The following is a 22038-nucleotide window of genomic DNA, read 5'->3' as shown; positions in this document are numbered from 1 at the left end:
TTGGGGGGTACTCCCTCACATTCTCAGGTGGAAACGTTTAAACCCAGTCCCAACAGCCACCCCTCTGATTTCCCCACCCCAGCGCGGTGCCCCCTGCAAATGGGGCCCACATGTACAGCCAGGCAGGATGAGACAGGCCCAGCCTGCCAAGAATGCGCTGGGAAGCCGCCCTGGGCGCGGGGGAAGCCGTTGGAGGGAGCTCTGCGTGAGCCCACGGGGAAAGCAGCATCTCCTCCCGCCTGGAAATGCCAGGGGAGGCCCCCTTGGAGCGGAGGGTCTGCCATGGCTGCCAGATGCTGCGAAGTGGCGCAGGGACAAGCAGGAGGTGACAGGAGGGGGTGGGGAAGACACACGCTGCGCGGCGCCCGCCTGGGTTGGGGAGTGGTCCCAACCTGGTGGTCTCACTTGGGCCTGACTGAAGTCAGGCTTGGTCTCCCCAGCTCCATCTCCCAAGCTCCAAGACACCTGAGGTGCTCTTCCCATGGGGGGCAGAGGCCTCCGTCTCCCTGGGACACCACAGAAAGCCCACATCCGACCTTGGGCTGTCCATCCTCTGCCTGTTCCGCTTGGGTTTCTTGTGAAATTACATTAGAAATGCACAACGTTTTAACACGTTATATTCCCTTTCATCTGATCCCGTAGTAACTCCAGAAAATGACTTTGATTGCCGCGCAAGAGGCTTGTGGAGGTTCAATGACTTTCCTGAGTCTGTGGGGTCTCGATGGCCATGGAGGGGTGGGAACCTGGTCTTCTCACACCCACTGCCATTTTTTGTTTTTCCTGTTTTGAGTGCCTCGGAGACGGCGTCTGTGCCTTGTCTATTTCACAGAGCCTCCCTTTATTTTATTAGTGGTTGCAGATTTGGGGAGAGGTGGGAGGGGATTGGGCTGTGAAAACTGGCTGAGCTGGGTGAACATGACAGGGGCGGGGAGGCTGGGGACAACCAGCTAGTCCAAGCTCAGGCCCTAGGTCAGCCCACAAATGTACCCCTGTCCTTGGCTTGATACCCTGGGCTTTTACTGCATGAAGGATGGATGGATGGGGGGAATTAACGTTTGGATGAGTATGGAGGGGTCATGATCAACAAAGAGCCTGGGCTGGATGGGAGCCCGCAGGGTCTCCGTGCCATCACCCTGGCCCCCTTTAGGGGAGCATGAAATCAAGCTGGGAAGAGGAGCACAGAATTCCTCGAGGAAGGCACATACACGCACCACCAGTTACTCATTCTGACCCCTCCCATGCCGGTGACCTAGTGGCTGCCTGCTCATCCTTGACACGTTGTACTTAGATCCACCACTCCTGCTTTGTGTCCCAGTATCCAAGGAAAACCAGCCAGCAACCACCGTGCCAGTTTTAGGGAACCTCCTAGATCCCCCTGCAGGTTCCTGCCCCACTTGTCTGCCGACCGGTGGGTCTGTCCTCAGCTTGTCCATCTCTGCCAGCCCCTTGGTCTGACAGTCCTGAGCTTCTGTTCCTCCATTGGTTCTTGCCCTGCTGCTCTGTCATGGCTGGCCTCTGGAGAGGAGTCTCCTGCTTGGGTCAGCCCCTGTCCCGTGGCCCACTGGTATGAAGAGGCTGGTGGTGGTCAGTCTTTTATGGCTAACTTCCCGTCTGTGCACTAAGACTTCCAGTTCATGATGGGGCAAAGCCAGGAAGCCATGACTCAAACAGTAAAACCTGATTGGAAGCTGTGAGCTCTTTCTCTTTGAGGAGCAATTCAGTCAATGCATCACCCCAAATGGATTGGGTCATGCTGAGGTATGGTACAATGAAAATCATTCCTGCCAAGAAGGAAATGCAGATGAAAGGCGGGGTGACTCACACCAGCTCCCCACATCCCTGGTAAAAGTGAGACTCCTCTCCCTGCACCCAAACAGCCCGTGACACAGGTGCCAGCCACAGGCAGCTCTGGACCCCAGCACATCCCCTTGAGATGATGCAACATCTTGTTCCTCCAACCTCACCTTCTAATAGGACCCACATCTCAACGTCTGGAACTTTCTCCCTCTTCTTGTTTCCTCCCAAGCTCCAGAGGGTCTGTCCTTGGCCTAGCATCACTTGGCTAGAAATCACACTATTTCCGTTTTAGGACAGAATTTTAAAGGCTGTTTGATTTAACTTTCAGTGTTGCTGGAGTTCCTATAGGTGGTGTCTGTGATGGCGTGACAGTGGGAGAACAGATTCTGGCTCCTATTCTTTCTTACAAGGGTATACGAACACAATTTTCTTTCTTCTAAAGATGGTAAACTCCTGGCGCTGCCGGAGGGCACTCACTTGGTTAACCCCCGAGCCTCATTCTCTTCATTCCTAAGGAGGAGATGTTGATTGGATAAGGTGTGTGGAAGGGCTCTTTAAGCTGTAAAAATACTGCCGACTAAACACCGTTGTTAGGACCAAGGTATTGGAGAGAGCTTTTGTTTGGAGGCAGGGTTTCAACAGGAACTCTCTGGTGTTTTGGAAACACCAAAAAGAGCAACATTCTACATTGTGAAAGACGTGAGAGACTGCTACCTTACTAGCAGTTCTATTTCCTCCCAGTATTATTTTTGGCACCTCAGATGTTCACTGACGTAATAGATTATTTTTCCATGTCCCCCATCTCTCTTTCAGAAATTACAATGATAGAAAAATCTCACTGGCAAGATTGTGGGGGAGGGGCCTAGGAACGGATGAAGAAGTTTCCTCATAATGTGGGAGACTCTTTTCCCTAAGTCACGTATTTTTTCCCATGATTATTTTTTCAGTTTTGAGGTAGTTTTCTTTTCTTTTCTTTTTTAATTAATTTTTAAAATTGGAGTATAGTTGATTGACAATGTTGTGTTAGTTCCAGGTGTACAGCAAAGTGAGTCAGTTATATAAATACATATATTCACTCTTCTTTAGATTTTGTTCCCATATTATTGAGTAGAGTATTGAGTAGAGTTCCCTGTGCTATATAGTAGGTTGTTATTGGTTATCTATTTTATATATAGTAGTGTGTGTATGTGAATCCCAGTCTCCCAATTTACCCCTCCCCGCCTTTCCCCTTTGGTAACCGTAAGCTTGTTTTCTACATCTGTGACTCAATTTCTGTTTTGTAAATAGGTTCATTTGTACCATGTTTTTAGATTCCACATATAAGCGATATCATATAATATTTGTCTTTCTCTGTCTGACTTACTTCACTCAGTATGATAATCTCTAGGTCCATCCATGTTGGTTTTTTCATGATTAAACTAGGGATAAATTAATCTGGATGTTAGAGTTTGCTTTACAATGTTTAAAGTAGTTTAGTTTTAATATATATTTTATACCTCTGATGAAATCTGATGAATCAGAGAACATGAACACCATCTTGATACAAAATGTCTGGGAATGTTGGCTAAAGTATAACAGATAGACACCAGTCACTGAAGGTATCTTTTATAAGGACCCAAATCCAAAAGGGAATGAAAACCAGAAATATATGGGAATTGATGCTGGGCTGTGTTGGGGGTAGGCATGAGCGTGGCAAAGATGGGAATAGAGGTTACTTCATGGGTCTTTTTAATTACTGATTTTTTTTTGTTTGTTTTAATGGTTGTACAGAAACAGGAGATGAATCTTAGAGCTCATAAGAGGCTGGAGGTTAGAACTGAGATTCCTACACAGGAGTCATCCTGCTCCCCTGAAGAGCTATACTTTCAGTGAAAAGGTGGACCAGAAAAAAAAATCCACCTGTTGTCACAGGGAGATGACACTGTCAACCATGGTCTGATTCTGAAGAGGGAAAATGGTTGCCTTGGAGATTTGTAATCAGTAGCTGTCCTCAAGAGTATCTGAGGTTTGAATTTATACTATCTGAGGGGCATGGAGCCCCAATCTGAGAGATTAGGTTAAAATTAACCTTGGACTGGTACCTCTGGAGTACCTGGAAGGAGAAAACACACAACCTCTGTGGATGCACACTAAGAATTCTTGTTTGCAGGGCAGAAATAGAGGCACAGATGTTGAGAACAAGCGTATGGACACCAAGGGGGGAAAGTGGTGGTGGGGTGGTGGTAGTGTGATGAATTGGGAGATTGGGATTGACATATATACACTAATATGTATAAAATGGATAACTAATAAGAACCTGCTGTATAAAAAAATAAAATTCAAAAAAAAAAATCTCACAGATAAACCCCAGTGAAGATGGAGTGCCAATCTGAGGAGAAAAATAAACTCTGAATAGTTTCATAGATGTAACAAACAGTAGGATTAAATCTGTGAGGGCTCCAGGAAACAATAGTATCAAACAGAGTTTATAAAGTAGTTAAGATTAAAGACACAGTGAAAAAATTATAAAAATGAGAAAAAAACAAGCCATCAACAAAGGAAAACAAAAGACAAGGAAGATTTAAAAGACAAGAGAGAACTTCTAGGAATAAAAAAAAATAGAGAATGAAATTTAACAAATCCAGAATGGTTAGGTTAAGAAGCAGATTAGACACAACTAAACAGAGAATTAGTAAAGTGGAAGATCACTCTGAGCACGTGGAGATAAAGAGATGGCAGCAAGGTTAACAGGCATGGAGAACAGCTAAGAAGGCCCAAGAAAACCACAACAGGGATTCCACATGGAGCGAATAGAGAGAAGGGGAGTGAGTCTATGTTCAAAGAGATGATGACTGAAATTTTTCCAAAATTGGGGATATTCCTGAACTCTCTGATTCAGGGAAAAAAATAACTCTAAGAAGAGTAAATAAAAGAAATTTACATCTGGGTATATAACAGTGAGCTATGCAAGAACACCACAGACAAACAGAATACCTTAAAAATAGCCAGAAATAAAAGCTTACCTAAAAAAGAATAGCAATTAATTTGGCTGCCGCTTCTCAACAGTAACCAGAGGACAGTGAAATTAGATCTTCAAAGTGTTGAAGGAAAATTGAAATCTCTACTTAACCAAGCTGTCATACAAGAATTAGGAAGAAATGATGAAAAACAAAGCCTTAGAGAAGTTATCACTAACAGATTCTCACTAAAAGAACTTCTAGGGATGTACTTTAGCAAGAAGATCATTGAACCCAGAAGGAAGGAGAGAACAATAAGCAGAGTGGTGAGTGAATAACTTAGGAAACATGTGGCTAACCCTACACAAGATTAACAGTGTAAACAGTAGTGATATTAATGACTTACTTTAAATATATAAAAATATGCAGGATCTGAAATACTAGATTAAGCAGTCTGTAAGGTGGGAGGAGAATAATCGAAGGTTTCTAAAATCCTTGAAGGACCCCATGAACAAATGGAGGAAATGTAGACTCTGTCAGGTCAAGTGCACAAGTTACAGTTTTAATCATGATATTAAGACAGCAGAAGTAGAATTTGTAACTTTCAAAACAGTAAAGAAAAAATGAACAAAAAAAAGAACCCTCTAATCCTACAGGATAAGGGTCAGCAAACTTGTCTGTAAAGGGACAGATAGTAAATGTTTTTGATTTTGTGGACAGATGGTCTTTGTTGCAACTATTCAACAGCATTACAGTGTGAAAGCAGATGGCTGAGAAAACTTAAGCAAATGGGCATGACAGTCCCAACAGGACTTTATTTACAAAACAGACCTCAGACTGGACTTGGGCTGTAGGTTGTAGTGCATCAACCCCTGCTCTAGAAGAATGGAAAGGAAATAAAATCTAGGAAGAGAGACAGCATAAACAAAGGTGGCCAAACAATTCAAATAGATTAGTAACTGCAAGAAAAGTAAATTAATTAAATTTGCTGGATAAAGACAGAGACAGATAGGTTAGATAAATTAAAAAACATATGACTTTATGCTTTTGTAAGACAAATACTTAAACCGTAAGTAAAATAGAAAGGTGGAAAATAAAAGTGGAGAAATGGATATCCCAGGCAAATATAAATGAAAAGAAAAGCTATTAACTACATTAGCACACAAAATACACTTCAAGGTAATAAAGCATTAATCATGACAAAGAGGGTCATTATAAAATGGCAAAAGGAAGATTTCACCAGATTACCCCCAAAACATAGCCTCAAAATGTATAAAGCAAGATTTGAAAGAATTATAATGAGAGGTTTATAATTCACCCTTGCAGTATGACAAAGTAAGGGTATGGACTTTTAAAAGACAAATTAAGAAGTTTGATCTAATGATATAATGTTACACCTAAAAATGAAGAATGCATATTCTTTTCAGACACATATGGAACCACTGTAGTGATCACATATTAAGTCATAAAATAAGATTCAACAAATATTAAAAAACTGGGATCATGCAGGTCATGTTTTCTCTGCTCAATGTAATTGTTAAAAGTTGATCAATTTAATAAAGTGATACATTTGGATATTTTAAAGCACATTTTTTTTTTTTTTTTTTTTTTTTTTGCGGTTCGCGGGCCTCTCACTGCTGTGGCCTCTCCCGTTGCGGAGCACAGGCTCCAGACGCACAGGCTCAGCGGCCATGGCTCACGGGCCCAGCCGCTCCGTGGCACATGGGATCCTCCCAGACTGGGGCACGAACCAGTGCCCCCTGCATCGGCAGGCGGACTCTCAACCCCTGTGCCACCAGGGAAGCCCCTTAAAGTACATTTTTATAAATAAGTCATGATTCAAAGAAGAAATTATAATAGAAATAAGAATGTATTAAGACCTGAGTGATAATGAAAATATCATATATCCAGACTTCTGCAATGCTGTTAAGGTAGTATTTAAAGCAAAATTATTAATCATTAGAGAAATGCAAATCAAAACTACAATGAGATATCATCTCACACCAGTCAGAAGGGCCATCATCAAGAAATCTAGAAACAATAAATGCTGGAGAGGGTGTGGAGAAAAGGGAACACTCTTGCATTGCTGGTGGGAATGTGAATTGGTACAGCCACTATGGAGAACAGTATGGAGGTTCCTTAAAAAACTAAAACTAGAACTACCATATGACCCAGCAATCCCACTACTAGGCATATACCCTGAGAAAACCATAATTCAAAAAGAGACATGTACCAAAATGTTCATTGCAGCTCTATTCACAATAGCCCGGAGCTGGAAACAACCTAAGTGTCCATCATCGGACGAATGGATAAAGAAGATGTGGCACATATATACAATGGAATATTACTCAGCCATAAAAAGAAATGAAACTGAGCTATTTGTAATGAGGTGGATAGACCTAGAGTCTGTCATACAGAGTGAAGTAAGTCAGAAAGAGAAAGACAAATACCGTATGCTAACACATATATATGGAATTAAAAAAAAATGTCATGAAGAACCTAGGGGTAAAACGGGAATAAAGACACAGACCTACTTGAGAATGGACTTGAGGGTATGGGGAGGGGGAAGGGTAAGCTGTGACAAAGCGAAAGAGAGGCATGGACATATATACACTACCAAACGTAAGGTAGATAGATAGTGGGAAGCAGCCGCAGAGCACAGGGAGATCAGCTCGGTGCTTTGTGACCGCCTGGAGGGGTGGGATGGGGAGGGTGGGAGGGAGGGAGATGCATGAGGGAAGGGATGTGGGAACAGATGTATATGTATGACTGATTCACTTTGTTACAAAGCAGAAACTAATAAAAAAAATAAAAATAATAAAAAAATAAAATAAAAATAAAGCAAAATTAACACCAGTAAATAAATACATTTATGAGAAAAAAGAAAGACTTGAAATTGTTCATATAATAGAAATTAAAGGAACAACACAGAAAAGTTTAAAAAAAGAGAAGAAAGGAAATAATGCATATAGGAGCAGGAAGGGACACATACAAGGCAAAGATGGTTAATTGAAAAGACTAATAGTTTAGAAAATTTTCTGGCTACATTTCTTGAGAAAGAGAGAGAGAGGGAGGGGGAGAGAGAGGGAGAGAGAGAGGATGAGAGACAGAGATATTGAGAGAGAAAAGCGAATAAGCAACTACAATTATAAGAATAAAAAAGGGCGCAGACACACAGATAAAGTTGAGCTTTTTAAAAAGAATAAGATGATACTGTGGAAAACCATGAAAATGTATAACAAAACTGTCAATCCCCTAGAAAAATGTAAATTACCAAAACTGACTTAAGAAGTAGAAACCCTGCACGCACCTATTGTAAAATGGAATCGATAGTTAAAAATCTATTCACAAAATTCCTACCAGGCCCAGACAATTTAGATAGGTTCTACCAAATATTCAAGAAACATCATCTCAATCTATACAAACTGTTCGACAGAATGGTTTGTATAACACTTGCTGCTTCATTTTGTATATGTGTATAAACTTGGTGCCCAAACCAGGCTGAGGGCAACACGAGAAAATCAAATTATTGGCTAAAGGCACTCATGATGGTAGATGCAAAAAGTTTAAACAAAATAACAACACATGGGGCCTAGCAATGAATATATAGAAAATAGATCAAGACAAAGTTGGATTAGTCACTTACCAACCTGAATCTGTAGCCTTTCTTAAAAGAGCCCAGTTTCTGTGGCATAATTCACCACAAAGCCATGTTTAACCACTGCCAGAACAACTGGGTAGCCTCACAGCTAGAGGACTAACAGGGACAAATGCCAGCAATCTGCCCAGAGTAAGCGTTTCCAGGTTGAAGAGTCAAGGTTTTCTCAGCATCAGGAAGGCGGAAGTGGGAGCTCCAAAGCCCCCTGGGTTCTGACACACCCACCCAGCTTCCAGTCTGGTCTGTCCTTATCCAGCTCCCATCAGCTTACCTGGCCTGCCAGGGGTCTGCCTGAACACACCTGAGCTCACCAGCTCCAACTTGACACAAACTTCAGGTCATGTCCGGATCCCCGCTTTTATCTTCATTTAAAAAATAAGCAAAATAATTATTCCATTTTTCTTATTACAGAATTCATGTTCATTATGTTCAGTGCAGAAATGTTGGAAAATAAGGAAGAAAATGAAAACTCCCTTTCATCCAATCAGAGAGGTAACCACTGGTAACAGTTGCTATAACTACCCTCTCCACACACACACACATCATATTATAAAATATAGTCTGTATTTATTCTTTATGTATTATAATACATATAATATTGTACATTTTGTTTATTCTCTCTATATACATAAATATTTGTGCGTATCTATACATATATAGAGATATTTGTTAAAATTAGAATCGTATGAACATATATTTTTCAAACTTTTCCTCCTAAATAAGATAATATGAACATTTCTTCAAGGATCCCTGCCCCCCACCCTCATGATCAGTGCTGGGCCAAGATTCTGTTTCATCACATTGCTGCTGTATCCTTGCCCTTGATCCCACCAAGGTGGGCTGCCACTTTGTTATCAGGAAAATTCAAAGTTTCGTAGTCCAACTGTCAGACTCCCTCTCCCTGATTCTCATGCCTGGCACTTCCAGATCCCTATCGTTGCCAGATTCCTGTGCAGGGAACTGCACACCTGCAACTCGCCCTGTCTTTGGAGTTTGCCCAGTGAAATGTGCTCCAGCAGGACTGGTGCATGAGGCTTGCCCACAACACCAGGTAGATCCGCTCAGCTCATGCCCTGCTTTCCTCACCAGCCCTGCTCAAATGTCACTTTATCACAGTGCACCGCCCTGACCACCTAGTGTAAAATATCTGATGTAAAATGAAGAAACCCAACTTTCTCCAATTCCTGCCCTGGAAATCCTTTTTAGGGTTATTCCACTCGGATTTTTACATATGCTTATCAAAACTGAGCATAGAATATATGTATATAAGTTTCTATATGCTTTATGTGTCTAACTATGTATCTATGTTCCTTGGTGCCTATTTATTGTATCATTTATCTATCTATCTATCTATCTATCTATCTCTCTATCTCTATCTATCTCTATCTCTATCTATCTATCTATCTATCTATCTATCTATCTATCTATCTATCATCTAACATCTATCACCCATCCACCTAAGCTATGTATGTATGTGCATATATATCTATCCTACCCATCCATCTCCCTCACTATTGTTGGATCCCAAGCACTTAGTACAGTGCCTGGCATACGTTTGGCAAATATTTGTTGAGAGAATAAATGTATAAATATTAATTTCCCTCTCTTATTTTCTGTTATCTAAAATGATTAAAGTATAGCTGAAACTAATATACTAGTATATGTCAACTATACCTCAATTAAAAATATTAAGGTTCTTAGTGCCAATGTGGTTTTAACACCCAAACAAATGTAGGCACTGAGATCATATGGCATTGCTTGGTTCAAATGAAGCTATCCATGTGACTCCGGATATGCTTGCATTAAAATTTTCCTGGAGTATAATTCAAATGAACAACACAAAACATTATTTTGAGTAGAGTCGTGAATTCACTCATATAACACACTAACGTGCAAACAAAACGTTTATTTCTTCTTTCACCACTCCCGCACAACAACATGGGGTTGCAGGGGAGAGCAATACAGCATTCTGCAATAATTCCAACAATTTCCCAGCTTCTCCTTGGATGACTCAGGCAGACGCTGCATCTTTAGAGCATCCTCATCCCTGCCCTGCTTGCCTTGAGTTGGCATCAGGGATTGGGGGCAGGTGTGTGGCTGGTCCTAGTGGATCCCCGGAGCCTTGCTGGCCTCTTCTGCAGAGTGGCCCCTCTGCTTCCTGGATTGGTCCCCATGAGGCATTGCTGGTGTGTGTTTCTAACCACTGTGGTGGGGATCAGTGCTGGTCTGCTTCTTGTGCCGGGTCGTGTTCCTGGTGGTCGCTGCCATTGCCCTTTGCTACATGACCCACCCTGGCTGCTGCACCTTTGAGACCCTCTGCATTGGCCCCTCATAAGACTGCCCTGGACTCCTCTGTAAACTTTGCTGCAGGGTCATGCAGCCCCGGCCCACCCCCAGTGGCAGCCACTGGTTCTGAATGCAGTACTCTCCCTTTGGCATCCACAAGGCATGCAGGGGTTCTGGGTGTCTTTGATGGCACAGTCATCATGCTTGACTTACAAAGACATGGCCACTTATGATGGCCAGTGTGCAGGGCTTCTTCTTCTGGGGTTCCAAGCAGGAAGGCAGGCAGAAGCTCCTTGCTGCTGGCATTTCCCTCAGCTTCAGACACACTCCTCTTCATGCTGGAGTTCCTGTCCACCTGTTGCCCACCCATTTCCTCTCCTTTTCTCTTCATTCTCCAACCTGCAATTCTTCTCCTGTCAGGAGGGGGGAGTTCTCCTTTCTCCTGGTGGGGTAGGGCCTCATTTATATAGAACTATTATGAAACTGGATAGATTGCCTCCTGAGTACCTGAAGTGGGAGATCAATTCAGGAAATGCTTTTTCTGTCTCAACAAAGTCTTGCTTTCCTGCTGAGATACCAAATTCCTATTTTTCAAGTAGAAGATGAATGTTAAATCTTTATTAAAAAATTTGCTTTCCTACTATAATAATCCTAATCCCTATCCCTTCTTTTCCAGATCAGGGAATGCTCTTGACTAAGGAAGAGATGAGATACCTAGACATGCAAGAGAAGAATGCACACAAATACATTTCCAAATATTTCATCCCTCTGACACTTGTAGATGAATCTTTGACTCTTGAAAATACATTTGGTTGCCCCCTGGTGGTCCACAGACCTCAGTGTAGAGAAGAAACTTGTTGATTTTACATATTTATTTTGGCAGCTTCCTGAACTCTCATTTTTATAATTTTTCAGTTAGAAAAATGTATCATTTGCAAATCATAATAATTGCTACCTCCTTTCCAATATACTATTTCCTATTTCTTTTTCTTTTCTAACTGCATTGGCTAGCAGTTCTATATTTAATATTTACTAATATTTAATTCTTATTTAATAAAACAGTGGATGTAGCTTTTTTTATTACAGTGGGAATAGCTCTAGTATTTCATCATTAATCAAGACACTGGCTGTTGGGTTAAATTAGAAAAGACTTTATTTTTCTCTACTCAAGTTGAATGGCAGCCTATACCTCAATGACATCTTGGGCAGATTCTACAACTTCCTGGTCAGTTTTGGTTATTAAACTCCAACCAAGCTCAAGTCCTATTTAAAGCTCCCCCATCCCTCATGCTGTGATCTGAAGGCCTAGAAGTGAGGAGAGGACCAGGCATGACCATTTACTCTGTGTCCCAAGCCCCTCTCCTCCTTGGAGTATCCATGGAGCAGCTTGAACTCTATGCTTTCAGGAGTGTGGGGGGAAGGGACAGCAAGGTATAGGTGTTGCTTCCCTACACAGAGATCTGAGTGCAATCTATCCTTTAGGCTATGGCTGCATCACTGGCTTACATTAGTCATTGATATCCCTTTTGACTGTGAACAAACGCTGGCTTTTTTCACCTTGCTGAGTATTTTTGAGTTCTTGGGCGCCCTCTGGCCTGCTGTGCTGCATGGTTTTCTGACATGGGAGTGCAGTTCTGGCTCTTGGTAGGATTGCTAGATTTAGCAAATGAAAATACAAAACACCCAGTTAAATTTGAATTTCAGACAAAACTTTTTTTTAGTGTAAGTATATCCCGTGGAATGTTTGGGACATACTTACAGTAAACACTTACTGTTGTTTACCTAAAATTCAAATTTAACTGGGTGTCCTGTATTTTCTCTGGCAAACCCCACCTCTTTCACCTCCTCTTACCAGCAGGCTTCCCTCTGGGTGAGTCCTGGTAAGGCAGCTCTTGGCTTGGGGGTTCACGTTCTTGCTGCACTGCTCCTCTCTACCCCTCTTTCTCATGGCCAGCTCTCTGATATGAACAGATATGAACAGACCAGAGCCTCATATTCTAAGAGTAGTCTAACCAGGGGATAAAATGCAATCTTCCCTGCTTGCAGGTAACCCCAGTTTTGGAGCGTGTGTGTGTGTGTGTGTGTGTGTGTGTATGTGTGTGCACACATAAAATGAGGAATGCATATTACATTTTATCAAAAGCCTTTTTGGCATCTATTAAGATGATCATATGGTTTTTATCCTTTTATCAGTTGACATGAGTTATATTCATAGATTTCTTATATTGCATTCCTGGAATAATCTCTACTTGGTGATAGTGTATTCTTTGTCTGGTCTAGACCACTGGCCTTCATTTCCTAGTTCTTTATATAGGAATTTGGCATGTATGTTTCTAAGAGAAATCTGGAGAAAGAATTATGTTTGCTTCTGAAATGAATTGTAAACACTTCTACTTATTTTAATTAAAAATTTTTTTTTACTATATTCTGAATGACTATTTAACACAGGAGTTATGTGTGATTTGAAACTTGAAATAATTTTCCAGTAAGACCATCTTCACGAGGTACTTTTGGAGGTAGGATTTTGACGTGTTTTTTCTTCTCAGTTTCTTTGTTCTTCATTGTTCTGCCCAAACTGCCGGAGAGAGGGAGAGAGGGCACCTTCCTTTCACAGGCTCCATGCCCAGGTGGAGGAGTGCGGGCAACTCCCATTCCTCCCTCACTCACATTCGCTGGGGGGAGGAGGGCTTTCAGGCTGGGGCGGGGAGGTGGACCCCTACCAGTCCACCCCTCTTCTAATCTACGATGGGGCTCCAAGCACTGGTGTTCATTCCCCGTCTCCTCCAAATGAGGGCAGGGTGACAATCCTGGTGACAGCACCCTCAGCTGGGCCGCCTGAGGGAAGACGTAGGGGGGGGGGGGGCGTGTGAAGGGGTATCAGCAAGTCCTTTGGGCTGCGAAGCTAACTGTCCTCGCTGGTGTATCAGTGTTGAGACTGATGCTGTGCTCGACATCTGCCTGTCTTTCCCCTCTATCTATCTTTTAATCGGTTCTGAACCCTAGGGGGAAACAATAGTGTATTTATTAGGCCCCTAAATCTTACAAATTATCTCTCTTTTATAGAACCAGTGTCAGCAATTTGTTATTTTAGAGGAATTTCTGTTTGAGATTCTTGTTTCCTAATACGGTATTATAACACTTGTTAATATTTTAAAATTTCCACTATATCTTTTATATACCTTTGATAAATCCCAGTGGTGTGTATTCTTTCTCAATAAATAGGCTTCTCTTTGGTTTACTTATTTTTTCATCTTTTCAGAGAACCAACTGTTGGATTTATTAATCAAGCTCAGTTTTTTTCTTTACTCATTCATTATTTCCTGTTTTCCATCTTAGTTGTTTCTTTTCAAGTTTTATTTATTTATTTATTTGGCTGTGCTGGTTCTTAGTTGCTGCATGTGGGATCTTCGCTGAGGCATGTGGGATCTTTAGTTGTGGCATGTGGGATCCAGTTCCCTGACCAGGGATTGAACCTGGGCCCCTTGCATTGGGAGCATGGAGTCTTAACCACTGGACCACACGGGAAGTCCCTTCATATGTTCTGTATGTATTCCTTAAGGATATTTTGATACCCTTTTACTAGCGCCTTGATTTGGAGACTTCCCCCATTCACCTTCATGCTAATAATTTAACATCTGGTAAGATTTGGGAAATAATTAAATCAGATAATGCACACATAATGCTTATCACTGTACTTGGAGCATAAACATTCTATAGATGGTAGCCATTAATAAAAATGACAATAAGAACAAACAAAATATTTTAAGACTTGGATTGTTTTCTGAGTACAGATTTGGGCACATGCCATACACTCTGATATGTAGTACTGTAATTATAATCAGTTTTTAAAATAGTCTGGGGGGCTTCCCTGGTGGTGCTGTGGTTAAGAATCCACCTGCCAATGCAAGGGACACTGGTTCAAGCCCTGGTCCGGGAAGATCCCATATTCCATGGAGCAACTAAGCCCGTGCACCACAACTACTGAGCCTGTGCTCTAGAGTCTGTGAGCCACAACTACTGAGTCTGTTCTCTAAAGCCCGTGAGCCACAACTACTGAAGCCCGTGCACCTATAGCCCATGCTCCATAACGAAGAGTAGCCCCCACTTGCCACAACCAGAGAAAAGCCTGCGCACAGCAACAAAGACCCAAAGCAGCCAAAAAATAAATAAATAAAATAAATTTATAAAAAAAAATACTCTGCATTTGTGATGGATATTTCTTCTTTAGTCAAATATTTAATTATTTAATTTATTAATCAACCATGTGTTGTATGTATGTATATATTATTTTCAAGTGGTTTAATTTTGTAAATTTCTATTTATTTGTGATTCTATATTACAAATTTTTATTTATTTGTAATTCTATAAGTCACTGTTTAATAATAAAGTTATCTTTATTTTATTTAAAAATAAAGTTATCTTTATTTTGCATTTAACATTCATAAGTTATAATCATATATGATATTTGGTTCTTCCGCTGACATCTGATTATATTTTTATGACTGTACTTATAATTCATCTATATACCTAAAAATTACATGGTAATTCTATTTCATAATCTCATTTTAAAAGTAACTCATTTTTCTCCTTCTAGCAATATATCCAAGTTCCTGTTACCCCTCTTCTTTATCAGTATGTTATACTATTTGATCTTTGCTTATGTAGTGGTGAAAAATGGTATCTCAGTATATGCTTAATTTATATTTCCCTTATGAGTGAAATCGAGTGAATTTTTTTCATGTATGTATGTGTTAGGTAAAATTCTAATGAAGTCTCCCTAACATTCTTATTCTTATCATAAAGATAACCTAATTAGACAGTAATTTAGGTACTGTTGTGGAAAGACTTTGCAGATATAATTAAAGTTACTAATCAACAGAAGAAAACTTTTTTTTGAAAACTTTTTTTAATAAAGGAAAACATGTTTATTGTAGAAATAAGAAAGTACAATTAATCGGAAAGAAGGAAATATAATTTACCCATAGTCCCTCAAACCACTATTAACTGTATGTTATTTTTTTCTTAAAGTTTTCCATGTCTTTATGATATACATTTTTATATGTAAGAATAAAATTTCACTGTAACAGGGTTTTGTATTCTTTGTTTTTCATTAAATGTGTAAAGAATTATGTTCTTTAGCTCCTAAATTAAAGCTAAATTAATTCCCAGTGAAAACAACTCCTAATCAACATTAAGATTTTGGGTTAAGTCTTTTTCTACAACATGATTTTTAATGCAGCCTAATATTCTATGTTATATATGGACTCTCCTTTTTTGGTCATCTTGATTTTGGTTAATGCCTTTTTTTTGGTTACTGAATTTCACCTTAAGCACATACTTTCCCACACTGCTTGTTCTTTAGAGCATCTCTCCTTTCTCTGAACAATAGCACAGGGATGACCACAGGGATGGCCAGGGACCATCTGGGCTCACTTACTCCTTCTTCCGGGATCTAACTTGGGGTTGAGAGCTTTTCTGGCCTGAAAAGCAGGGAGGCGATCACCTCCTTAGGAGGCTTCCACTGGATCTCAGAACCTTCACATCTGTTTCCACTCCTCTACATAAGTTCAGACATCCTGCTGACAGAAGTCAATGGAGTTGGGAGGCCAGACAGGCACTGGGTGTCAGCCCTGAGAGGGGAGGGGATGGTTCACTCAGAATCCCACAGCAGCCATTTTGTTCAAGGTGAGGGCAACAGAAGGAGGATCAGATGGACAAGGGCTCACAAGATTAAACATGAAACACCTTCCCCAAAACATTTCTCAAAGACACACTTCAACTAACTAGGAGAAAGATCAAGAAGTAGTAGACCTAACACAAAAAAGACTAGCAGCGAGCAATACCACAAGTTACACATTTAGAGTTTAGGTTATATAATTGTACTACACATAGAAAAGTGAGTTAGGAAACAAAAAATTCCAGGTTTGTGTGATAAACATAGCTCTAGAATAATAGCTAAAGCTGTGGGCAGAAGGAATAACAAATATGCCGAGTTCCGTAATGTGCATACAGAAGAGAGTCAAAGGCCTTTTTTTGCTGTTAAAGAAGTAAATGTGTAAATAGATATTCAATTTAACAGATTTTAAACTAGGGTTCATATTCTTCAAAATAACTACAGGTGACAAAAATAATACAATACTAATCCATACAGTGAGAAAACAAAGGGAAGAACTAGAAAACATAAAAAAGGAGACATAATACAAACTGTAGAAAATTATTAGTCATCTTGATGACAAGAAATGTAAACAACTTAAAATTCTCTTTAAAATGTGTTGAGTTAAATGATAAAATGCAACTATTTATGTATATACTTATAATAGGCACACCTGGTCATGATGTTTTATCCTTTTTAAGCATTGCTGCCTTTGGCTTGTTGCTATTTTTTATACATTTCTTCTATTACGTTCATAAATGCAGATTCTGTAAACTCCAGTATTCATTTCTCATATTGTCCTTGTCTGAGTTTTAATATCAAAGTTATATTGGCCTTATAAGATAAAAAATAGATGAAATTGACTGATAGAAAAATGTTATTTTTCAGAGATTAATAAAGAAGAAACTCTTCCTAACTAAAATTATTTACATAAGTTGTTCATAGTTGTTATGCTGTATGCATAATTTAAGTATGTTCCTTTTCTTTTTTTTGGCTGCACAGCATGGCTTGCGGGATCTTACTTCCCCCACCAGGGATCGAACCCAGGCCCCCTGTGCAGTGGAAGCATGGAGACTTAACCACTGGACCATCAGGGAATTCCCTATGTTCCTTTAAATATTCCTCTTATTTCTGTTTTCTCTCTATCTCATCTAGCTGGACATTTTTGTTTATTTTATAACTGCTTTTATTTGTCCTTTCTATGGTATATTTATCTTCTCTTTACATTTGTATATAATCTTTACCTTGTATATTGCCTTCTCTTTACCTTCTCTGAATTTATTCTATTAAAAAAATTTAACCTCAGTTGGACATCTAGTTCATTAATTTTCAATCTGTCATTTCTATAAATTTCTGTCAGAGAACAACTTTAGCTGCATCCCAGCTAATTGCATTTCATTATTGTTTAATTCTAAGTATATAAGCTTCCAAAATGATTTGTGATTTTACATGAGTTTTTAAAAAATTGTCTCAATGTACGGGCCGTAAAGAAATTCCTATTTCTCACTCAGTTTCACTGTATTCCACTAATATGGTCTGCATAATGATAGTTCTTGAAATTTGCTGAAGCTTGCTTGTGGCCTACAATGTGATCATAAAAAGATTTTTGTAAAAGTTTAATGTACACTTATTTTATTTATTTTAATGTTTTAAAAGATTTATTTATTATTTATTTTTATTTATTTTTGGCTGCATCAGGTCTTAGTTGCGGCACGTGGGATCTTCGTTGCGGCATGCAATTTTTCTCTTCTCTAGGTATGGCGTGCGGGTTCCAGAGCACATGGGCTCTGTAGTTTGTGGCACGTGGGCTCTAGTTGAGGCGCAAGAGCTCAGTAGTTGTGGCACGCGGGCTTAATTGCCCCGTGGCATGTGGGATCTCAGTTCCCTGACCAGGGATCGAACCCACATCCCCTGCATTGCAAGGCGGATTCTTTACCACCGGACCATCAGGGAAGTCCTGTACACTTATTTTAGAATAAGTGTATCCTCCTAACTGCTGTAGATTGACTTCTACATAAGCCCATTAAATTAAGCTTGTTAATTATGTTCTCATCTATGTTTTGATTAACATTTTTTTGTGCTTGACCTATTATTGAGATGATAGTATTACCTCCAAAATAATTGTGGATTTGTCAAAATTTGTTTCAGATTTTGAAGTCATTTTTTCAGGTTTATACAAGTTTACAATTGTTATCTTTGTGGTGACTCAGACATTTTGTCATTCTGTTGTGATAATCTCTGTGACGATGGTTTTGGTCTCAGTCAACTTTGTGTGATGTGACCACGGCTCTCTTGGCTTCTTTGGGATTGTATTTGCCTGGGGTGTCCCCTTCCAGGCTCCCTCTGGTCCCCGTGCACCCATGCTCAGCCTGCGTGGGAACTCTGCCCTGTTGTTCTGTGCTTAGAATGTTGTCCCCTGCCTCTCCACCTGGTTAATCACCACGCAGACTTCCTTCAGCTCAAGCCACTCCCCCCTGGACGTCAGTCTGGTTAGGAAGGCTTCTTTAGTCAGGCGCTAGAGATGGCAGAGCTGGGAGAGGGGCCGTGGATGGAGACCCGTAAGTGGATTAAAAAATGCTGGAATGGAAGGACAGAACTTTTAGTTTCAGTTGGGGTAAATTAAGTCCATGCCGTGACGTGCGTAGTTGCTGAGACAGACACAGGGGAGCCCGTGTCTGAGTTACCGGCATCGTGGAGGTGTGATTGGATGAGGTGGGCAGGGCTGATTTTAGATGACTCTGGGGTCTCAGGGTGGGCAGGGAAGGCTCTTGCTGGTTGGGGAGCAGGTGAAGGTCAAGCAAGGAAGCACTGAAAGCCATGAGCACGGGGACACAGGAGGCGGGCCCCGGGGCATCAGGTCTGGACTTTGGAGGTCAGGCTGCTGGAAAGCTGTACAGGGATCCTCTGGTGACGCGGATGGGGCCTGGGGCCAGGTCTTGGTGATTGTGGCATGATGACTCAAGCCTTTGGCATCTGTGAAAGGCTGGCTAGCGACCAAAGAGGAGCTCAGAAGAGGAATTTAATAATGGGGAAATCGATGGAGACCACCCCAACGAGATGGGATGGTAACATCCCGCCTGCTGTGCTTGCAGAGACTCACAGGCTGGCAGGGAGAGGGGACAAAGGGATGGCTCCAGGTGTGCCCTGAAGGGAGGTGTTGGTGTGGGGAGGCTGGAGTCGGGCTCACTATGGCTGGGGCATCCCAGGTGACTGGGGAGCAGATTTGGCTTTTGCTGGCCAGTCCTGAATTGGCAGTGGAAGCAAAAATGAGGGCAAAAAAAGGGGTAATCGTTGGCCAATCCTGGCTGTTTTCTGGCCCAGCTGCTGCTCTGGCTTCCTGGGCTGGTCACTGCAGGGCTTGTGGGTAGGAGTTCTAGTGTCACAGATGATCTAGACATGGTCCATTTGTGTATTCAGGCTGTCAATAAACTTTTTATTTTGTGACATGTAAAATTTGGCCCATTGTGAGAGTTTCCTGTTGTCTCGATCTTTCTGTAATTTAGATACAGAATTCTCTGTAGGAAGGAGAGACATTTACATGTACCTTCGCTGGACTCCCTCGTCTCATCCGCCCTATGACCCTGGGAGATGAGGTGGGGTGAAGGTTCTCACCCCTGCATGTAGGGGAGGGAATAGAGATGCAGAAAGGTGAGTGAATTACCCGATTTGACAGAGGCTAGATGCCCATGATGGTCTGCAGCTCTTTCATCCCCTGGGCTTTCCCTCGTGCTCTTCCCAGGGCACCCAGGGGAACAAAGCCTTGCACTGACGCCACCAGATCTATAAGGAACAGCCAGGTTCAAGGTGTTTCAGGAAGGTAAATTTTCTTAAAAAAATTTTGATGGGATCTTTCCCAACATGCAGTCTGCATCAGATGGCTGGTATTGTGCTGTGCTGTTACATGAACGTCTCAAAATCCACGCTGCAGAAGTCCAGGGGCAAAGCTTTCTAGAAATCACTGGAAATATTCTTAATGTGGAAAAAGAGTGCTTAGGATTATTTCACAAAGTGGTCACGAGAGAGAAAGAAATTCCTGGCCCTAGACCTTTATAGTTATTGATGTGTTTGTACATGCTTCTTAACTTTGTAGAACATCTAGAAAAAATACTCATGGCTCACTCATTCCTGACCCTTCACCTTGAATGCCCTGAATGTTGGCATCTCTACAACAGTTCATGACAGTATACCTCGAAACACTTTCTCAAATGTGACACTGATTATGACACACAGTGACAGCAAGCTCAGGCAAGATGTTAAAAGGTCAGTAAGTTGTTAAAGTCCTTAATTAATGCTTGTAAAATTCCAAATTACATCCATTGATCTACAAAGGTTCACTGAACTTTCCATTCAAATACATTGGCATCATATAAAACAGGTTGGGAAACTCGGACGTGTAGGCCAAATCTGGCCCTCTGCCTGCTTTTCTAAATAAAGTTTTATTAGCACACAGCCATGCCCATTTGTTCACAAATTGTCTGCTTTCATTCTAGAAGGGCAGAGTTGAGTAGATGCAGCAGAGACCAGATGGTCCTCAAGCCCAAGTTATTTCCTATCTGGTGCTTGACAGAGAAAATTTCTCACGTTTGCTCTACGCCTAGTGTGAAACGATAGTTATCTTTAGCTCAGAGTTATGCAGATTGGGATAAAGTTTTAAACTACACAATAAACAAGGGTGGCCAGAATGAAACGGCTCTGTATACAGCAAAAGAAACCCAAACAAAGAACTCTGGTTTGCTCCAGAGTTTTTATTCCATTGTTTATCATCGAGCTATGTTTTTCCACAAACAGATGAGGATGGTTAAAAAAATAAAGTTCTTGAGGAGGTGATTTTCCATAAACACTCTGCCTTTGTAAAGCAATAGAAGACATATTGGGGCACTTTTAAACCTCGTTTTGTGATCTGATTCCCATGTGGCTTGAAGACCATGTTTATGTGATCTCCAGACATGGGAACTGGGCTTGAAATCTGAGGGCCTGGAGTCACAACCCGCTAACTGAACCAGCCCCTGTAGCTGTAGATAAGATGAATCTCCCACGTGGCTTCTGTCTCCCCATCTGTAAAATGACCCCTCTGAGAAGTGGAGCTCTGCTGTCACTTCCAGCTCTGAAGCCCGGATGCTGTGATTCCAAGCTAATGGAAAGCTTGGCCCTGCTCTGACTCCATCTCATGAGAATGTGATGGCGTGACATGAACATCATAAGGAAGCTCTAAATACGAAATTCCCCTGTTGCATATGCGTCGTGCATATTTTGTCTGAACTTATGTCGTGCATAAGCTCTGAAGAAGTAGGTAATCAGTTTCCATTCAGTTGTCCAGCTGAGTGAGCAGACATGGCCAGCACTGGGCTCAGCAGCTAAAGCTTTTCTGGAAACAGATCCCCTGGGGCCAGGAAGGCAGAGGGAGTTCTGATCATGGGGGATGGGGGATACCAACTGGAAGGCCCACTGGGACTTCACCAACGGTTCTACACGTGGGCTCTCAGACCAGTGACACACAATATACCATAATCTGTTTTGTATTTAGGAAAAAATTTACAGTGAATACATGACTTATTTAAAACACACTCATTGCAGATGATTTCAATTGTGTAGTTTTTAAATGTCTGCAAATCCTAACACCTTTCTGGCCTCTGACACGGTGCTGCTCTGGGTGACGTGTCCGTTATTGTCCCCTCACAAGTGTGTGACCCTTGCTAATTTCACAGTCT

This window comes from Hyperoodon ampullatus (genome assembly GCF_949752795.1).
Source record: "Hyperoodon ampullatus genome assembly, chromosome: 8".
In the NCBI taxonomy this organism is placed as follows: Eukaryota; Metazoa; Chordata; class Mammalia; order Artiodactyla; family Ziphiidae; genus Hyperoodon; species Hyperoodon ampullatus.
Note: the sequence above shows the minus strand (reverse complement) of the source record.